The sequence below is a fragment of the Macaca nemestrina genome, chromosome 9, assembly GCF_043159975.1.
Source record: "Macaca nemestrina isolate mMacNem1 chromosome 9, mMacNem.hap1, whole genome shotgun sequence".
NCBI lineage: Eukaryota > Metazoa > Chordata > Mammalia > Primates > Cercopithecidae > Macaca > Macaca nemestrina.
The window spans coordinates 23,735,587-23,754,905 of record NC_092133.1 but is presented as its reverse complement, the minus strand read 5'-3'; the positions used below and the strand labels follow the sequence as shown (position 1 = coordinate 23,754,905).

The window sequence follows — 19,319 nt, the reverse complement described above, 5'->3', positions numbered from 1 at the left end:
GCCGGGTCGGCCACGCCCTCGCCTGTGGCGTGCCCTGGCGCCGCGGCCCCGCCTACACGCAGGCCCCGCCCACACGCCTGGAGCTGGGGTTCGTGGCAGCAGCGCCTGCGGCCCAGAGCGGAGCCTGTTCTTGCACACCAGGCCGCGTTGCCTCTCCCTGCAGCGAGCGGGGAAAGGACGCGGTGCTGCTGCGCGTCTTCATTTTTATTCGTTTTTCTCGTCGCTCCTCAAAGAGGAAAAAGGACCTTGCCGAATAAAGGGGCTACTGTCCCAGGGATTTTCCGGCTTAATTTAGGAGGGCTGAGAAGAGAGGGACGTGGCCGGCTCTGGAAGAACCTCGACAGGGTCTTCGAGGCTTTGGAGCAGGGTCTCAAGCTTTAGAAATGTCCCCAAAAGTATGTCCCCAGAGAGCTTCAAAATCCAGCTCTCCGCTCCGCTTGAATAGTAAATAGCCCCTTCAAACTTAACATCCAGACGGAACTCCTGGAACTCCCAGTGCACCGAAGCAAAACAAAAACGTTCTCCAGCAGTCTTTTTGAGACGGAGTCTCGCTCTGTCGTCCAGGCTGGAGTGCAGTGGCTGGATCTCAGCTCACTGCAAGCTCCGCCTCCCGGGTTTACGCCATTCTCCTGCCTCAGCCTCCCGAGTAGCTGGGACTACAGGCGCCCACCACCTCGCCCGGCTAGTTTTTTGTATTTTTTTAGTAGAGACGGGGTTTCACCGTGTTAGCCAGGATGGTCTCGATCTCCTGACCTCATGATCCGCCCGTCTCGGCCTCCCAAAGTGCTGGGATTATAGGCTTGAGCCACCGCGCCCGGCCTCAATGGCTATTCTTAAGGGATAAAAATTTAGGAATCCTCCCTGCCTCTTCTCTTTCACACCCCACATCTAATCTGCCAGAAAAATCTTGTTGGCCCTGCCTCCAAAATAGACCCCTAATCTGACCATGTCACACCACCTCCACCTGCTACCCTCTGATGTGCATCAGAGGATTGTACCACCCCACCCATGTGGTTACAGCAGCCCCCCAAATATCACCCCACCACCCTGCACCTGCACAGTCCAGACTGAACAAAGCCGCCAGACCAGACCTTTGAAGCGTGAGAGCAGGTGACTTCTCTGCTCAGCACTTTCCATTAATTCCTCGTTTCACTCAGGATGAAAGCTCCATTTGATCTGCCCCCAACCACATTTCCTCCTGTTCTCACCTTGCTCACTCTTCTTCAGCTAAAATGGCCTCCTGACTCTCCTTGAAAAAGCAGGGCCCTTTTCTCCTTGAAAAAAACTCGTGCCCCAGGGCTCTTGGACTTGCTCATCCCCCAAACATTGAGGCTCCCTTCCTCATTTTCCTTCAAGTCTTTGTTCAGGTATCACCTACCCTGACCATCCTATTTAAACTTGTAAATCCTTCCAATATTCCTAATCCCCCTTACCCTACTTCGTTTTTTCCATAGCACTTATCACCTTTTAACATGATTCTTTTAATGTACCTATGTGTACTGTATTCTTCCCTCTCTCCTGCCACCACCCACACACACAACATAACCATAAGTGCAGATTGCTTCTGTTTTGTTCAATGATGAACAATATCTAACATGTCATAAGTTCTCCTTATATATTTTCTGCAGAAATGAATGTTCCAGAATGTGCACTCCTCAAAAGCAGGGATAGTGGCTCTCTTGTTCATTGTTATATCCCTAGTGCTTAGAACAACACCTGGCACTAAATGAAAGTGACCACATTTTTTTAAAGGTGATTGGCACCTCCTCCTGCTTTGACCTTGGTGAAGGCCTAATACACCTGTATCAGATAGATTCTGCTACCTGCAAGAACTCAAAGTTATTACTGAATAAACATTTAGGCAAGCCGAATTAGACTCTGTAGTTAAAGCATGAAAAAACTAAAGATATGCTTCCTGGGAAAGCAGCACACATCTGTTCCATTTCCCCAAATTTATGAAGCCAAAAACAGATTGTAAATAAAATACTGGTTCCAGCCCACATCTGAAAACTGGTGGGAAAAATCAAGTTATAAGAGAAAACGAGATAAGAGAGAGATAAGTGGAACCCAAGGGGGACAGGTATTTAATAATCACATTGCCTAAAAGAAAAGGAGTTGGCTCAGAATTTACAGCATCCAGCTTCAGGGGAGAAAGAGAAATATTTTGCGTTCCCTGAGCTGGATTTGAGTTCTGGTTTGCAAGATAAAAAAAAAAGAACCCTTTCCCCTCTTGAAGATTTTTTGTTTGTTTGTTTGAGACAGAGTTTCATTCTTTTTGCCCAGGCTGGAGTACAATGGCACAATCTCGGCTCACTGCAACCTCCGCCTCCCTGCTTCAAGCAGTTCTCCTGCCTCAGAGTCACAGGTAGCTGGGATTACAGGCATGCACCATGACACCCAGCTAATTTTTTGCATTTAGTAGAGACAGGGTTTCACCATGTTGGTCAGGCTGGTCTTGAACTCCTTGGCCTCAACCTCCCAAAGTGCTGGAATTACAGGTATGAGCCACGGTACCCGGCCTCTCTCTCAAAGTTCTAACAAGTGAACCTCTGGAGAAGTTATGGCCCTGAATTGTCATGAGAGAATGAGAACACTAGGAGTTATATAGGTTCTTCTCCTGGCTCTGCAGTCCTTACATCCTCAAAGAAGTGGAACACTGCCTGACATTTATTGAAGGCTATGTGTCTAACCTACAACAAACCAATGGATGAAGGACTCTTATCCTGATTTTACTGGTTGAGGAGACTGAAATTTGCAGAGGGTAAGCCCCTTGCCCAAAGTCCCTGAGCTAGTCAGTGGTGGCACTGTAACATACATTCAGACCACAGGATGGATTCCTAGCCCTGACACTTAATTGTGAAGTTATCTGGAAGGGACCCTAGAGGTGGCCTCATCCAATCTCCTAGCCCACGCAGCAGAAACAGGGAGGCAGCTGGTTTCCGCATTCACACCCAGACTGCATGGGTCTTAGATGTAGCCAGATATATTAAATGCATGGAAAAATGGTGGAAATATGTTGGGTTGCATTGTGACCTCAAAAATTCATATGTTGAAGCCCTAACCCCTAGTACTTTCTAATGTGATCTTATTTGGCAATAGGATCAGTGCAGATGTAATTAATTAAAATACAGTCATATTAGAGTAGGAAGGATCCCTAATCCAATATGACGTGTCTTTATTTAAAAAAAAAAAAAAACAAAGAAATCACACTGTGCACACAGGAAGAACACCATGTGAACACGAAAGCAGAGATCAGGATGATACATCTACAAGCCAACAAACACCAGGACTGCCAACAAACTGCCAAAAGCTAGGACAGAGCCATGGAACAGATTCTCCCTCACAGCCCTCAGAATGAACTCACCCTGTGGGTGTCTTGATCTTGGACTTCCAGCCTCCGGAACAGTGAGACAACAAATTTATCTTCAAATCGCCCAGTTTGTGGTACTTTGTTATGAAAGCCCCAGGAAACCAATACAAAACAAGTTCCAAATGTCCAAGTGTATGGATTGTGGACCTGTGATTTGGGCCACCTGACATTCATTCTCCTTCTGATAACCATCCTCCCATTTCCCTCTGGGGCCCACCTCTCCCTACTTCCATTCCTTCCCCATTCTCAGTCTATGTTATCCTAGTGTAATACTTGGATTCCGAGAGTGTGTCATGTAACCCAGGCATAAGTTACAATGATATGATCAGATATTGCTATCGGAATAGAGTCTTGATCCCTTCTGCCAGCCAAGATCCTGAATGCATATACTCAAACTGCTGCCTGTATGTGCAACATGTGAGTGGCACCAAGGCAGCAGAAGGCAGAGCAAATAGAAAGGAAAGAAGCAGACCTCGGAACATTATTTGAGTGCTGTATCCTGCCACACCTTAAACCAGATGTCCCACTGGACTTTACTTAAGTAACCATCTGTACAATTGAATTTTATGCATGAGTAGATATCATTTTATTAATACAGACAATCACGAACTAACAAATGGAAAAAGTAAATTGTAAAACAATATAATATCCCATTTTTATAATAACATATCCATAACTATGTATACTGACATAGATATATAGATACAGAGGTTTTTGGGAGGGACGAGATAGCATCTTGTTCTGTCACCCAGGCTGGAGTGCAGTGGTGTGATCACAGCTCACTGCAGCCTCGACCTCCCAGGCTCAAGCAATCCTCGCACCTTAACCTTCTGAATAGCTGGGACCATAGGCACATACCACCACACCCAGGTTTTTTTTTCCTTTGGTAGAAATAGGGTCTCCCTATGTTGCCCAGCCTTGGTCTCAAACTTCTGGGCTCAAGCAATCCTCTTGCACCAGCCTCCCAAAGTGTTGGGATTATAGGCACGAGCCATTATACCCAGCCCAAGTACTTTTTTTTTTTTTTTTTTTTGAGATGGAGTCTCCCTCTGTCGCCCAGGCTGGAGTGCAGTAGAGCGATCTCCACTCACTGCAAGCTCTGCCCCCCAGGTTCACGGCATTCTCCTGCCTCAGCCTCCCTTGTAGCTGGGACTACAGGCGCCCACCACCGCGCCCGGCTAATTTTTTGTATTTTTAGTAGAGACGGGGTTTCACAGTGTTAGCCAGGATGGTCTTGATCTCCTGACCTCCTGATCTGCCCGTCTCGGCCTCCCAAAGTGCTGGGATTACAGGCGTGAGCCACCACGCCCAGCCACCTAAGTACTTTTTTAGAATAAGAGGAAAGTGACCCACAAAATCTTACTGCATATCTTGAGGTGGCAGAACTTGGGCTGATTTTAATTTTGCCATTTTTTTGAGATTGTTTTTTATTAAAAAGAAACTCAAAGTGCTAATAATTTCTCTGGCCCTTACTCCTTCGAAGGCGGAGCAAAGGAACTTGTTTTGTACTCCAAATCCTAGCACTACAAGTAATAGTAGCCCTCTAGTATTCAATTTGATAATTGGTTGATGACCTGACCACTTATTGAAAGAGGAGCAACATCTCTTTTGATAAACTCCCAGATGAGAGGACTAAAAAACATAGAAATCTCTGTAGGAGATCAAACAAAATTATAGCTTTAGAGGAGAATTTTAACCTTTTCAAACATTTGAATTTGTTCTAATAAAATTAATAGTTACAAAAACAGTGATGAGTGAGGCTCTCATAAATCATTATAACATGGCCTTATTTTTTGTAAAGTTCACTAAAAGATAGGCTTGAGGTTGCACCCTAGAAAGGAATGGGAGAAGACAAGCCAACTTTCAGAATTGTAGAGTCTGCCAAAACAATGTACTGTAAATTAAGGGTGGGAGAATGCATTTGGCTCAGTTCAGAATCTACTCACCCTTTGTATTCAATGAAAACTGAACTCAGACCTTTTGATATCTGAGTTCCATTTACTCTTGGCAAAGTTCAATTCTCTGGCTCGAATTTTTTTAAAAGCCCTTTAAGAGGCCCAGAGGGTTTCTTGAACATCAAATGGTTCTTGCATAAACAACATATTGATGAGCTAAGTGCAAATGAATTAGAAACATACAGAGTAAGTGTTCTTTGAAACACACAGACCCTCCCATCCTATGAGGGAAAAGATCAGGGAAGCTCTATGGCAGTCTCTTCCTTTAAGGAAGAGGAGTATTCCTTTTTATCACAATTTATCCCCTCCTCAAGAAGCCTTTGGGGGACCTTTGCAAAATGTGGGAAAGGGAAGAGAGCATATCCAGCTGTTCATGAGGTTGACTTCTCACAATCCCTTCCAAGCTATGTCTTCAAAACTGGGCTTTGAAGAGAAGCAGCACAACGTAGAGGTCAAGGTCAAGAGACAAGGTCTGACTATGTTTCTGCCACTAAATAAATGTGTGACTGTAGACCTGGCAGAGCACCCTTTTCTCTGGTTTCTTAAGGTGTTGGGCTTGACAAATGCCTTCCAGTCTGACTATTCAGTAATCAAATCCAATACGTTTTCTTTGACCTTGAGTGTATATATATATTTTTTTCTTTTTTTTTCTTTTCTTTTTTTTTTTTTTTTCCAGACAGAGTCTCACTCTGTCGCCCAGGCTGGAGTGCAGTGGCATGATCTCAGCTCACTACAACCTCCACCTCCCAGGTTCAAGCAATCCTCCTGCCTCAGTCTCCTGAGTAGTTGGGACTACAGGAGAGTACCACCACACCCGGCTAATTTTTGTATTTTTTAGTAGAGATGGGTTTTCGCTATGTTGGCCAGGCTGGTTTTAAACTCCTGACTTCAGGGGATCCACCCACCTCAGCCTTCCAAAGTGCTGGGATTACACTGTGCTCGGCACTATATTCTTTTTTTTAATAACAGCTTTATTGGAATATAATTCCCGTGCCATACACTGAGCCAATTTAAAGTGTGCAATTCATGTTTTTTACTATATTCATAGAATTGTGCAAGCATCACCACAATTTTAGAACATTTCATCACTCCAAAAAGAAACTCATACCCTAGAGCAGTCACTCCCCATTTCCCCCGTCCTCTCCTCCCTAGGCAACTGCTAATGTACTTTCTGTCTCTATAGATTTGCCTCTCTGGACATTTCATAAAAAGTGGTATCATTTAATATCTGGTCTTTTGTGACTGACCTCTTTCATTTAGCATAGCATTTTCAAGATGTATCCATGTTGTAGGTTGTATCAGTACTTGATTCCTTTTTATTTCCAAATATGCCAATTAAAATTCCATGGTACAGAACATTACTTTGTTTATCCATTCATCAGCTGATGGACATTTGGGTTGCTTCCACTTTTGGATATTGTGAAGAATGTTTCTATGACAATTCATGAGCAAGCTTTTGTGTGGACATATGTTCTCATTTATCTTGAGTATAAACCTAGGAGAGAAAATACTGAGTCATATGGTCACTTTCTGTTTAACCCCTTGTGGAAAACTTTTGTACTGTTTTCCAAAGTGGCTACACCATTCCCAGCAGCACTATATGGGGGTTCCAACTTCACCTCCTCATCCATACTTGTTATCTTTTTTTCAATTCTAGCCATCCTAGTGGATATGAAGTAGTATTTCAAGTAGTATTGTGGTTTCAATTTCCATTTCCCTGATGCTAATGATGTTGAGCCTCTTTTCATGTGTTTATTCGCCATCTATATGTCTTTGTCGGAGAAATGTTTAGTCAGATCCCTTTCCCATTTTAAATTGGGTTATTTGTTTTTTTCGATTATTGAGTTGTGAGCATTCTTTATATATTCTAGATGCAAGTCCCTTATCAATTATATAATGTGCAAATACTGTCATGCACGTCGGTGTGAAGAGACCACCAAACAGGCTTTGTGTGAGCAACATGGATGTTTATTTCACCTGGGTGCAGGTGGGCTGAGTCCGAAAGGAGAGTCAGCAAAGGGAGATAAGGGTGGAGCTGTTTTACAGGATTTGGGTAGGTAAAGGAAAATTACAGTCAAAGGGGGTTGTTCTCCGGTGGGCAGGAGTGGGGGTCACAAGGTGCTCAGTGGGGGAGCTTTTGGAGTATGAGCCAGGAAAAGGACTTTCACAAGGTAATGTCATCACTTAAGACAAGGACCAGCCATTTTCACTTATTTTGTGGTGGAATGTCATCAGTTAAGGCGGGGCAGGGTATTTGCACTTCTTACGTGATGCTTCAGTTACTTCAGGCCATCTAGGTGTATACCTACAAGTCACAGGGGGTGCGATGGCTTGGCTTGGGCTCAGAGGCCTGACATTACTGCCTTCTTATATTAATAAGAAAAATAAAACAAAATAGTGTTGGGGCGGCGAAAATTTTTGGGGGGTGGTATGGAGAGAGAATGGGCGATGTTTCTCAGGGCTGCTTCAAGTGGGATTAGGGGGGCGTGGGAGCCTAGAGTGGGAGAGATTAAGCTGAAGGAAGATTTTTGTGGTAAGGGGTGATATTGTGGGGTCATTAGAAGAAACATTTGTCATATAGATTGATTGGTGATGGCCTGGATACGGTTTTGGATGAATTGAGAAACTAAACAGAAGATACAAGGTCCAAATAAAACAAGGAGAAAAATGGGTATTAAAGGACTAAGAATTGGGAGGGCCCAGGACATCCAATTAGAGAGTGCCCAAGGGGGTTCAGCATAATTACTTGCTTGGTTGGCAAGTTTTTGGGCTCTATCCTTGAGTTTTTTAATGTTGTCATATACCAGGCCAGACTGATTTAGGGAAAAACAACACTCTTCATTTAAGAATATACAGAGTCCTCCTTTTTCAGCAGCGAGTAAGTCAAGGCCTCCGCAGTTTTGGAGGACAACTGCAGCTGAAGAGTCAACTTGGGCCTGGAGGACTGATAAAGTTTGTGATATGTCTGTGATGCTAGCAGAGAAGTCATTAGGCTACAGAAGGTCATGACAGCGGTTGAAATGCCTGCTACTCCAGTACCGAGAGCAATAGTGGAGGCCGAAAGTCCTAAACCGACCAGTAAGGGAATTACTTTCTTTTTTTTTTTTTTTTTTTGAGACGGAGTCTCGCTTTGTCGCCCAGGCTGGAGTGCAGTGGCCGGATTTCAGCTCACTGCAAGCTCCGCCTCCCGGGTTTACGCCATTCTCCTGCCTCAGCCTCCCGAGTAGCTGGGACTACAGGCGCCCACCACCTCGCCCGGCTAGTTTTTTGTATTTTTTTTTTTTAGTAGAGACGGGGTTTCACCATATTAGCCAGGATGGTCTCGATCTCCTGACCTCGTGATCCGCCCGTCTCGGCCTCCCAAAGTGCTGGGATTACAGGCTTGAGCCACCGCGCCCGGCCAAGGGAATTACTTTCTCCCAATCTATGGGCTATTACATTTCTTTTAAAATTCTAATTAGATGGAAACATTCAAAGAGGAAGATTTCACTATTTAAAAATCCGTGTCGGGCACAGTGGCACACACCTGTAATTCCAGCACTTTGGGAGGATGAGGCAGGCGGATCATCTGAGGTCAGGAGTTCAAGACCAGCCTGACCAACATGGAGAAACCCGGTCTCTACTAAAAATACAAAATTAGCCGGGCGTAGTGGCGCATGCCTGTAATCCCAGCTACTCAGGAAGGCTAAGGCAGGAGAATCGCTTGAACCCAGGAGGCAGAGGTTGCGGTGAGTGCAGATCACGCCATTGCACTCCAGCCTGGGCCACAAGAGTGAAACTCCATCTCAAAATAAATAAATAAATAAAATAAAATAAAAAATAAAAATCAGTGTCTTCGGTCTCTTTTGAAAAATCAGAAGGTTGGTTTGGCAATACTGGTCTTTCCTTCTATACAGTAACAAGGAACATGAACAGCACAGGGTCTGGCCCTGTGAAGTGGGACAGAAAGCCCTCCATTTAACCACTTAACACTGTTCTACTTTACCTACCAGACCACTATTGATATCCAAATGTGTGACGACTCCTCCTGGAGAATCTGACAAAGCATGGCCTGGATTTCAACGCCACTGAAATTGCCCTTGCAACTAAGCTAAAGTAACTACTTCTTGTCGGAATGGTTTCACCTTTGGCACTTAAACACAGAATCCTCCAAACTTAACACCAACTAGCAAGTCCTCACTCTTCTTGTTTTGCAATTTGGATTTTGCAAGGCTTGGGGCAACTCACTGGGGCTTGGCAGAGCCCCCAGAATTCTGGCAGCCGTGTGTGTACTGATGTCATGAGTGTCCCTTGCCATAATGCATCCTCATTACTAACTCAAATCTGCCAAACTCAAACAATTGGAGCTGAAAAACAGAGTAACAGGCTGCCCGAGCTTCAAAGCAGTGCATAAAAATACTCAGAAAAACAATTAGTGCCTAGGACCATATCCAAGAATGAAAATCACTATTTATTATTGTTAATCATCCCTTTCCCTGATCACAATTTGCCTGCTAAAAGCAGCCCCTTCTCAAAATACAGTGAGCAGTTCTAAAGAGATTATGTTAGTAACATAACCTAGTCATATATATTTTTTTCCTTAGTTTCTCATTAACCTTCGTTTAAGGTTTTATTCATCTACTCCTTCATGTTAACCTTTTTATCCTTTTTCTTTTTTAAACAGCTTTATTGAGACATAGTTCATATTACCATACAGTTTGCTTCTTTAAAGTGTCCTATTCATGTCTTTTATTATAGTCAGAGTTTTACAACCATCCCCACAGGCACTTTTAGGATCCGCTCCCCCCGCCCCGCACCCAACACAGTCTCACTCTATTGCCCAGGCTGGAGTGCAGTGGTGCAGTCTCGGCTCACTGCAACCTCTGCCTCCTGGGTTCAAGCGATTCTCCTGCCTCAGCCTCCCAAGTAGCTGGGATTACAAGCATCTGTCTCCATGCCTGGCTAATCTTTGTATTTTTAGTAGAGATGGGGTTTCACCATGTTGGCCTGGCTGGTCTCAAACTCCTGACCTCAGGTGATTCTCCTGCCTTGGCCTCCCAAAGTGCTGGGATTACAGGCATGAGCCACTGTGCCCAGCCAATTTTAGGACATTTTTATCACCCCAAAAAGAAATCTCGTATCCTTTAGCATCACTCTTCATTCCTCCCATCCTCCCCGGTCACAGGCAACCACTAATCTGCTTTCTATCTCTATAGAGTTGCCTCTTCCAAGCATTTCAGATAAATGAAATCCTACAACATATCATTCTCTGTGACTGGCCTCTTTCACTTATCCTAGTGTTCTCAAGATTCACCTGTAATGTAGCATTCATCAGTACTTCATTCCTTTTTTTGCAGAATAATATTCCACTGTATGAATGTACCACATTTTACTTACCCATTCAAATGGACTTTTAGGTTGTTTTTACTTCTTGGCTGTGACGAATAATGCTGCTAGAATGTTTGTGCCTAAGTTTTTTTGTAGGTAGATTTCATTTTTCTTGGATAAATACCTAGGATGGAATTTCTGAGTCATATGGTAACTCTATGCCTAACATTTTGAATAACTGACGAACTGTTTTTGTAATGTGGCTGCACCATTCCCGCCAGCAATGACCATTCTTACTATTCTTTATTAATATATTTGTTTTCTTTTTTCCATCAATCGTCCCCAGATTTCAAATGAAATTCCTAATTGCTTTTGCCATTGGAGAAGTGGAGTAGCATTTAATTTTAGAGTGAACCCTTCTTTAGCCTCTCCTGTTAAGGAATCCTTTGGAAAAATCCTACTTCAAGGGTTCCTTCACTCTTGTAAATCGGATTTGTTACCACAGTGCTGCTTAAGCCAAAGTCTCTAAGTATCTAGCCTAGGTATTTTAGATACAAACAAAATAAAGTAATTCAATCATTTAAAGGCATAGACATGGAAGTTTGGAACTAGAAGGGGCCCTAAGGATTCCTTCATCAATGCCTTCATTTTATAGATAAAGATGCTCTAACCAAACCGAGATTCATGAGAGCAAGGCCACACAGCTGCTTATTAGAGAACAAGACTGAAACCCAGGTCTTCTGATTCCCTTCTATTCCTCTTATCAGTTCACCCTATAGTCTCTCAGCCAGCTGTGCTTAGCAAACACTGGGGCAATTATAATTCCAAGAGCAAGGGCTGCATTCATACATACAACAAAGTGGAGAATTAGGTGATTCCGGGTACCATGGCCTGATTCTAGCCCATAGATGTATTTAGCTTACCCTAGAAGGTATTTTAAGATTTTTTAGAAAATAGTTGCCAACTCATAAAACTGAAGAGATTTCGGCTGGCACAGCGGCTCACACCTGTAATCCCAGCACTTTGGGAGGCCGAGGTGGGCGGATCACGAAGTCAGGAGACGGAGACCATCCTGGCTAACACGGTGAAACCCCGTCTCTACTAAAAATACAAAAAATTAACCAGGCGTCGTGGCAGGCGCCTGTAGTCCCAGCTACTTGGGAGGCTGAGGCAGGAGAACGGTGTGAACCTAGGAGGCAGAGCTTGCAGTGAGCAGAGATAGCACCACTGCACTCCAGCCTGGGCGACAGAGGGAGTCTCTGTCTCTAAAAAAAAAAAAAAAAGAAGAGATTTCACCACGCCCCTCCAAAAATCTGTTAGCATTGGACTTGTGGGTTCCTGCTCAAATTTTGCAAGCAAGAGGCTAGAGTTGAACAGTACTTCCCAGTACGCGTCCAGTGGGCCTCTCTTATCATGTTGCCTGCCTAGTTTCTGAAAGTATTTTAATTTGGGACCCTTATTCCAGATAATTGAGATATATTTGAGGTGTTTATGCATTTGCTGTCTGTAGAAGTACCCCCACCCCACATGGCCCCAATTAAAGAGAGAGAGAGATAGGCACCAGACAGACAGATAGTGGTGGGCAACTAAGATCCTTGCAGGCTTGCAGGGCTTGTGAGGGAAGCAGCAGGGTGAGCAGGAGGCTGTGGGGCCTCTCTGGGGCCTCCCTTTCCTAAGTTCACAAAATAAGCAGCAGATGCAGCAAGGCCTCTGCAGATTAAAAAAAAAAAAAAAAAAAAAAAAGCATGTTGCATCAGAGCGCATTTCTCTCCAAAGGGTAGGTGTGGGAGCAGCATGCAGACTTGTGAACTGAAGCCCTTCACTTTCCCGAGTGTGAGGAGCTGGGCCTTCCTTGTTTCCATAAATTGCTATTTAGTTCACGCTGCTGTGCAGCCCATCAGCTATCCTAGTCAATTGCTAACTGGTAGCGTGCACCATGGTAACCTGCAGGCTTCGGTGGATCCCAGGCCAACAGATCCTGTGGAGCAAAACGCTCGGCATACTGAAGTCCTCTGTCAGCTGGTATGCCTGGACTCGTTCATGTGTTGATTGTGAAAAGCATACTGCACATTTTTTGGCTCTTCGCAAGCTCTTAGTCCTTGGAGGTGACCAAAGTTTAATCTGCAATTGGGTCACAGACACTGAAAGGAGTTTCACCTTACCACAGGTATTTAACCCCACAAGCCTTGGTGTCAAATAGATCAAGGCTTGAATGCCTGTTCTGCACCTTAGTAGCTGTAAGATCTTGAGCAACTTACTTTTTTCTCTCTAAGCCTCATCTGTAAAGTGGGAAAAAGGATACCTGACTCTGAAGGCTATTCTGAAGACTAAAAGAAAGAACACAAGAAAAGTACTTAGCACGGTCTGGAGCACAGAAAGAGCACAATAAATGTTGGCTCTATTATTCCTGGAGAGCTCCCACAGTGCATTTTAAAAATCTGATATCTCTACATCTTCATAAAACCATAGACGGTCAAAACTGGAAGAGTCTTTGGAGACCATCTAGTTCACTAAACTTATGAGGAAAGCAGTTTCCTCCTCCACAAGAGGAGGTGGTGGCCCTGGTCAGCATGTGGTCCCATCAGTCTAGGGTTTTGTCAATGCCCTTATTGTGTAAAGCAAGGCGCACCTGCACACGCCAGAGTAGATTTGCCCGTGGGGTAGGCCTTACTGTTATGCTAAAGAGTCACCTTTCCTGCAGCCTTGGCTCACTCCTTAATAGTCAAAGCTTAAGAGGCCCCTGGGTGAGGCTCAGAGACAAATGAGCTCAGAACACATGTGGGAGGGCACGACTTACATCCTTTCCCCCTTCGCCAGAGTTGCCCGAGTGTGTGAGGAGTGGGATGGACAGCTCTGAGTTGGAGTTCAGCACAGCTGTGAAAACAACCTGTTCCCATGGCTTCCCCCAGCTCTTTGGCACAAAGAGACCTTCCAGCAGCTTCAAACAAAGGAGGGGCTACTCTTAAATGGAAAGAGAGCAAAACAAAAAGCTGCTATTGTATGACCTCGTCACCAACCAGGTCTTCCTTCCTTCCTTTGAAGTTAGGGGGGATTGGAATCATGTGGGTGTAAAGTAAAGAAGAAAAAAGTAATAGATTAAAAATCTCACGTTATACACTGCAATCACCAGTTTCCAGTGCCCTTCAATTGCAAATAGGCTCAAGATATGGAAACAGCTCCTGTCTGTTGACAGATGAATGGATAAAGAAATTGCATAAGGGAATATCATTCAGTCTTTAAAAAAAAAAAAAAAAAGGAGATCCTGCTATTTGTGTCAACATGGATGAACCTGCGGGACATTACGCTAAGTAAAATAAGCCAGATACAGAAAGAAAAATACTGCATTATCTCTCATTTTATTTGTGGAACCTAGAAAAAAAGAAAAAGTTAAATACATAGAAACAGAATTAAATGGTGGTTATGGCAGGGGACAGGAAATGAGGATATTTCGGGCAAAGGGTACACGGTTTCAGATATGTAGGGTAAATACATTTAGAGATTAATGTACAACATGAGGACTACAATTATCATATTGTATAGTACACTGGAAATTTGCTAAAATAATATATTTTCGGTGCTCTTGCCACCCACACACACAAAAAGGGTAACTATGTGAGATTTTCACTATGTATATCAAAACACCATGTTGTACACCTTAAATAAACTATAGAAGAAAACTGCAAACAGGCTTTCAAAGGCTGAAAACCTTAAGCTGTTGTGCTGGGCAAGGCTCTGCCCAACCCTCTGCTTCATCCGTGCACCTTCTTTGGGCCCCCATCTCACCTTCCTTTGTACCTTGGGATGTTGCACATCCTGTTCTACAGTCTGAGGATATTGCACATCCTCAGAACGAGCCCCTCTACATACCACCTCTGCCCCAATACCTCTGCCCCAGTAATGCAAAATTTAAGCAGGAGCTACACGTCCAATGCTAACAGATTTGGGGGAGGGGATGGTGTGAAGTCTCTTCATTTTTATGAGTTAGCAACTATTTTCTAAAAAATCTTAATCTTCCTGCCCCCTGCCATAACCACCATTTAATTCTGTTTCTATGTATTTGACTTTTTCTTTTTTTCTAGGTTCCACAAATAAAATGAGGGGTAATGCAGTATTTTTCTTTCTGCGTCTGGCTTATTTTACTTAGCACAATGTTCTGCAGGTTCATCCATGTTGACACAAATAGCAGGACCTCCTTCTTTTTTTTAAGGCTGAATAATATCCCCTTATGCAATTTCCCAAAATTCAACTGACTGAGAAAAGCAGAGAATGAAGTATGTGAGAAAGACTGGATTGGGCAATATTTATCAAGCACCTATTATGTTCCAGGCACTAGCTCAGTGGCACCACAAGGGAGTCAGCGATGACCGAGCTCTGCCTCTACCTGGCAGCAGAACACTCAGTGGATGTCAGACTTGCGGGCTGTTTTGTTCCAGCTTCAGCCAAAGTTGACCTACTGTTCAGCTGAAGTGTCCTCTTCCATGCAACTCACATGCCAGACCTTGTGTTGCGATAAAAAAGGAGAAATGTCCCCCCTCGTCAAATAAAAATCACTTACCAGCAGATCTTTTATGTGGCAAATGTCTAGGTAATGTCATGTAGCCTTAGAAAGAGGGTAAAATCAATGCTTTAGAGTTTGAAGACCTAAAAAGGATGGTAAGCAGGACCGAGACACCCATTCTAGATAACTTCTGAATTTATTCACGTATTTAGCAAATTTTTTTTAGTCCTCCGATATGCCAGGCACCAGTCTAAGTGGCAGCAATAGAGTAAAAAACAAAATCAACCAAAATCTTGGCCTATATGGAATTTACATTCTAGTTGGAAAAGACAAGCAATAAAATAAAAATAGAGTATGTAAGGCAGTGATAAGTGGTGTTGTTTTTTTTTTTTTTTTTGAGATGGAGTCTCGCTCTGTGGCCCAGGCTGGAGTGCAGTGGCCAGATCTCAGCTCACTGCAAGCTCCGCCTCCCGGGTCTACGCCATTCTCCTGCCTCAGCCTCTCGAGTAGCTGGGACTAGAGGCACCCGCCACCTTGCCCGGCTAGTTTTTTGTATTTTTTAGTAGAGACAGGGTTTCACTGGGTTAGCCAGGATAGTCTCGATCTCCTGACCTTGTGATCCGCCCGTCTCGGCCTCCCAAAGTGCTGGGATTACAGGTTTGAGCCACCGCGCCCGGCCGATAAGTGTTAAAGAGAAATAAAAGGGAAGGGAAGGGAAATTGGGTTGCTGGAAGTGGAGTGGTGTGTAATCTATCTAGGAGTGTCAGGAAAGGCCTCTTTGAAAGCCTGACATTTAAAGGAGGTAAAGGAGTGGGCCCTCACAGTAATGTCTTGATGGTTCAGCAGCACCAAAGTTGACAAAGTCACTGAACAGAAGAAAGAGCTGCCCTGGGTGGAATATGCCAGTGCCCCGTAGCAGTGCCTGGCCAAGGGGACGCAGCCCAGCCTAGGCAGGTCGCTTCTACAGCTAGGTTTGCAGCATCTCGTCTCTTTCCATGCTGCCTCCCACACCCTAGGATTATAGCAATACAGTTGGACATTACAAATCCAAGGAGGTCCAGGATAGCCAATGGAAGGAGCCATGGTTGGTGGGTCATACATGCATTATCACCAGCTGTCAGAGAAGACCATGGAGGACAATAGCTACAGCAGACTTGGAACAAAGAGGCATGGAGGTATTCTGGGCTTTTAGGGAATGTTTGACCAAAAAGGAGGGAAAATTGAAGCTGAGTTGAGAAAGCAGTATTAAGCTGGGTATGGCGGCTCACACCTGTACTCCCAGTGCTTTGGGAAGCCCACGTGAAAGAATTGCTTGAGGCCAGGAGTTCAAGACCAACCTGGGCAACGTAGCGAAACCACATATCTATTTTTTTTTTTAATCAGCCAGGTATGGCGGCACATGTCTGTAGTCTCAACTACTCAGGAGGCTGAAGTGGGAGGACCACTTGAGCCCAGGAGTTTGAGGCTGCAGTGAGCTGTGATTGTGCCACTGCACTCCAGCTGGGGCAGCAGAGTGAGGCCATGTCTCTAAAAAAGGAAAAGAAAAAGGAAAGCAGTATTGTAAATGCCCTACGGGGCTGCAGTTTCCTTAATTGGAGCTCCTAGTTTGAGGAGTTGGAGGAGGTGAGCAGGGGTGTAGAAAAGCAGGACAAATTAGGGTTCTGGCTCTTAGGATACCCAGTTCTGCCACATGTGAGCTGCAGGACCTCAGCAGATCACTGTCCGCACTGGGCCGTATTCCCCTTCTCTGCAACAGGGCAGACTGGATGTACCCCAAGCCTTCTTCCTGCTATAACATTTGGAGACTATGATAACAACTGAGGAATGATCCTCTCCTGGGCCTGCACACCCAACAGAAATATGTACGTATGCTCACCAAAAGGCACATACAATTGCAGCACTGTTCATTGTAGTCAAAAATTGGAAATTACTCAAACGTCTAAAAACAGTGAAATGGATAAATAAATTGTGGTCTATCCAAACAGTTGAAAAGTGTAAAGCCATAAGAATGAAAAAGCTATGGCTGTATGCACAGTGTGAATGAATCGCACAAATAGGACCCAGACACCTAAGAGTATATGCTGCATCTGTAGGCCTTTATAAAGTTCAAAACAGGAAAAACTAAAGTGTCACATTAGAAGTCAGATTAATACTTACCCTGGCTAGGGGGCTTGTGACTAAAGGAGGCCCAAGTGAGGCTCCCTGGCTTCTGATGATGCTCTTTCTTAATCTGGATCTGCTTACATAGATGTGTGGACTTTATGAAAATTCCTGGAGCTATACTTTTATCATCCATGCACCTTTTAAGTATATTATTCTATAATTAAAAATATACTTAAAAACACTTTTAGAAGAAAATATATGTAACAATCTTTAAGATCTTGAGGTAGGAAACATTTTTTATATAAGACACAAAGAATACAAATCATTAGAGAAAAAAACTGATGGATTCAATCATATTTTTTAAAATTTTAATTCTGAAGGAAGCAGATACAATAACAGCAGTGAACCTGCAAACAGCTTCAGTGTGGTAGCGGAATAACATAATGAATAGATTATTCATTTCATTTGGCTGTGAACTAGGCCAAGCCCCTTGCAACTGTTATCCCATTGAACCATCATAACTATCCTATGAGGCCAGTGCTATTTTGTAGATGGGTAAACTGAGGTTTGGAGGAGTTAAATTATTTGCCTACAAGCACTTGGTTGGTGAGTAGAAGTGCCAGTAATTGAATTCAAGTGGGGCTGACTTCCGGGCTTTTCATCATTTCTCAGTGACAAAGCAGGTTCAAAGGCCAGCTTAAGTGGGGAGGAAGGTCACAGGTGGCAAGTTCGGGTCCCCAACACAGTCCATTCCCAGCAGTGTTTTCAAATAGAGCAGATAACTAGTTATGACTCCAAGCTGCCACCCTCCAAGATCAGAAGCCCAAGGTTGAGTCAGAACCCTCTCCTCTTGTGGGGTGGAGTAAATGTGAAGGGTGGGATTATAGGAATCCCATCAATCTCAATTTCTTTTTTTTTTTTTTTTTTTTGAGACGGAGTCTTGCTCTGTCACCCAGGCTGGAGTGCAGTGGCCGGATCTCAGCTCACTGCAAGCTCCGCCTCCCGGGTTTACGCCATTCTCCTGCCTCAGCCTCCCAAGTAGCTGGGACTACAGGCGCCCGCCACCTCGCCCGGCTATTTTTTTTGTATTTTTTAGTAGAGACGGGGTTTCACCGTGTTAGCCGGGATCGTCTCCCGATCTCCTGACCTCGTGATCCGCCCGTCTCGGCCTCCCAAAGTGCTGGGATTACAGGCTTGAGCCACGGCGCCCGGCCCAATCTCAATTTCAATTGAGAATTGAGAGGAGGAGGTTGGGCTTCTCCGTTGCATTCTCTGTGCCTGTTACCATCAGTGATGATGCCTTTCCCAGTTCCTCAAAAGGAATGTTCTACTCCAGCTGGTCCTCTTCTGCTGAGTGTTGGCCCAGTATGCCAGGTTCATTCCAATCTCTTAACACCATTTGTCCCACCTGGAAGACCCTTTCCCTCGTCTTCTAATTCTGCTATACTTCCAGGCCCAGGTGGAGCCACACCTACACTGTGAAATTGGCCTCTATTACTGCAGGCCAACACTGTCCAATAGGACTTTCTCTAGTGAGAAGGTTAATGTTGCATTCTCCCATATAATGGCCACTAGGTACATGTGGCTCTTGAGCCCCTACTATGCCTAGTATGACTGAGAAACTACATTTTTAATTAATTTAATTTTCTTTAATTTACATTTAAATAGCTTGTGGCTAGTGGCTACCATATTGAACACACAACTTTACCTTATACTGACTCCCTGTATTGCCTTGATTATATTCCTTCAGGAACTGAATATGAAGTTAATAGGTCTTCTGCGGCTGGGCGCGGTGGCTCACGTCTATAATCCCAGCACTTTGGGAGGCCGAGGTGGGCGGATCACGAGGTCAGGAGATCGAGACCATCGTGGTTAACACGGTGAAACCCCGTCTCGACTAAAAATACGAAAAAAAAAAATAGCCAGGCGTGGTGGCGGGCGTCTGTAGTCCCAGCTACGAGGAAGGCTGCGAAAGGAGAATGGCATGAACCCGGCAGGCGGAGCTTGCAGCGGGCGGAGATCGCACCACGGCACTCTGGCCTGGGGGACAGGGCAAGACTCCGTCTCAAAAAAAAAAAAAAAACCC

General features: G+C 44.4%; 1 long non-coding RNA gene across 1 annotated transcript; it reads left to right on the top strand.

Moving 5' to 3' along the window:
* The first annotated feature begins 2,351 nt into the window (after positions 1-2,351).
* LOC139356049 (uncharacterized) lies at positions 2,352-3,387 on the top strand. Its single transcript, XR_011607423.1, has 3 exons — positions 2,352-2,498; positions 2,630-2,761; positions 3,222-3,387. It is a non-coding gene; the product is annotated as an uncharacterized lncRNA (long non-coding RNA).
* Positions 3,388-19,319: the final 15,932 nt, after the last annotated feature.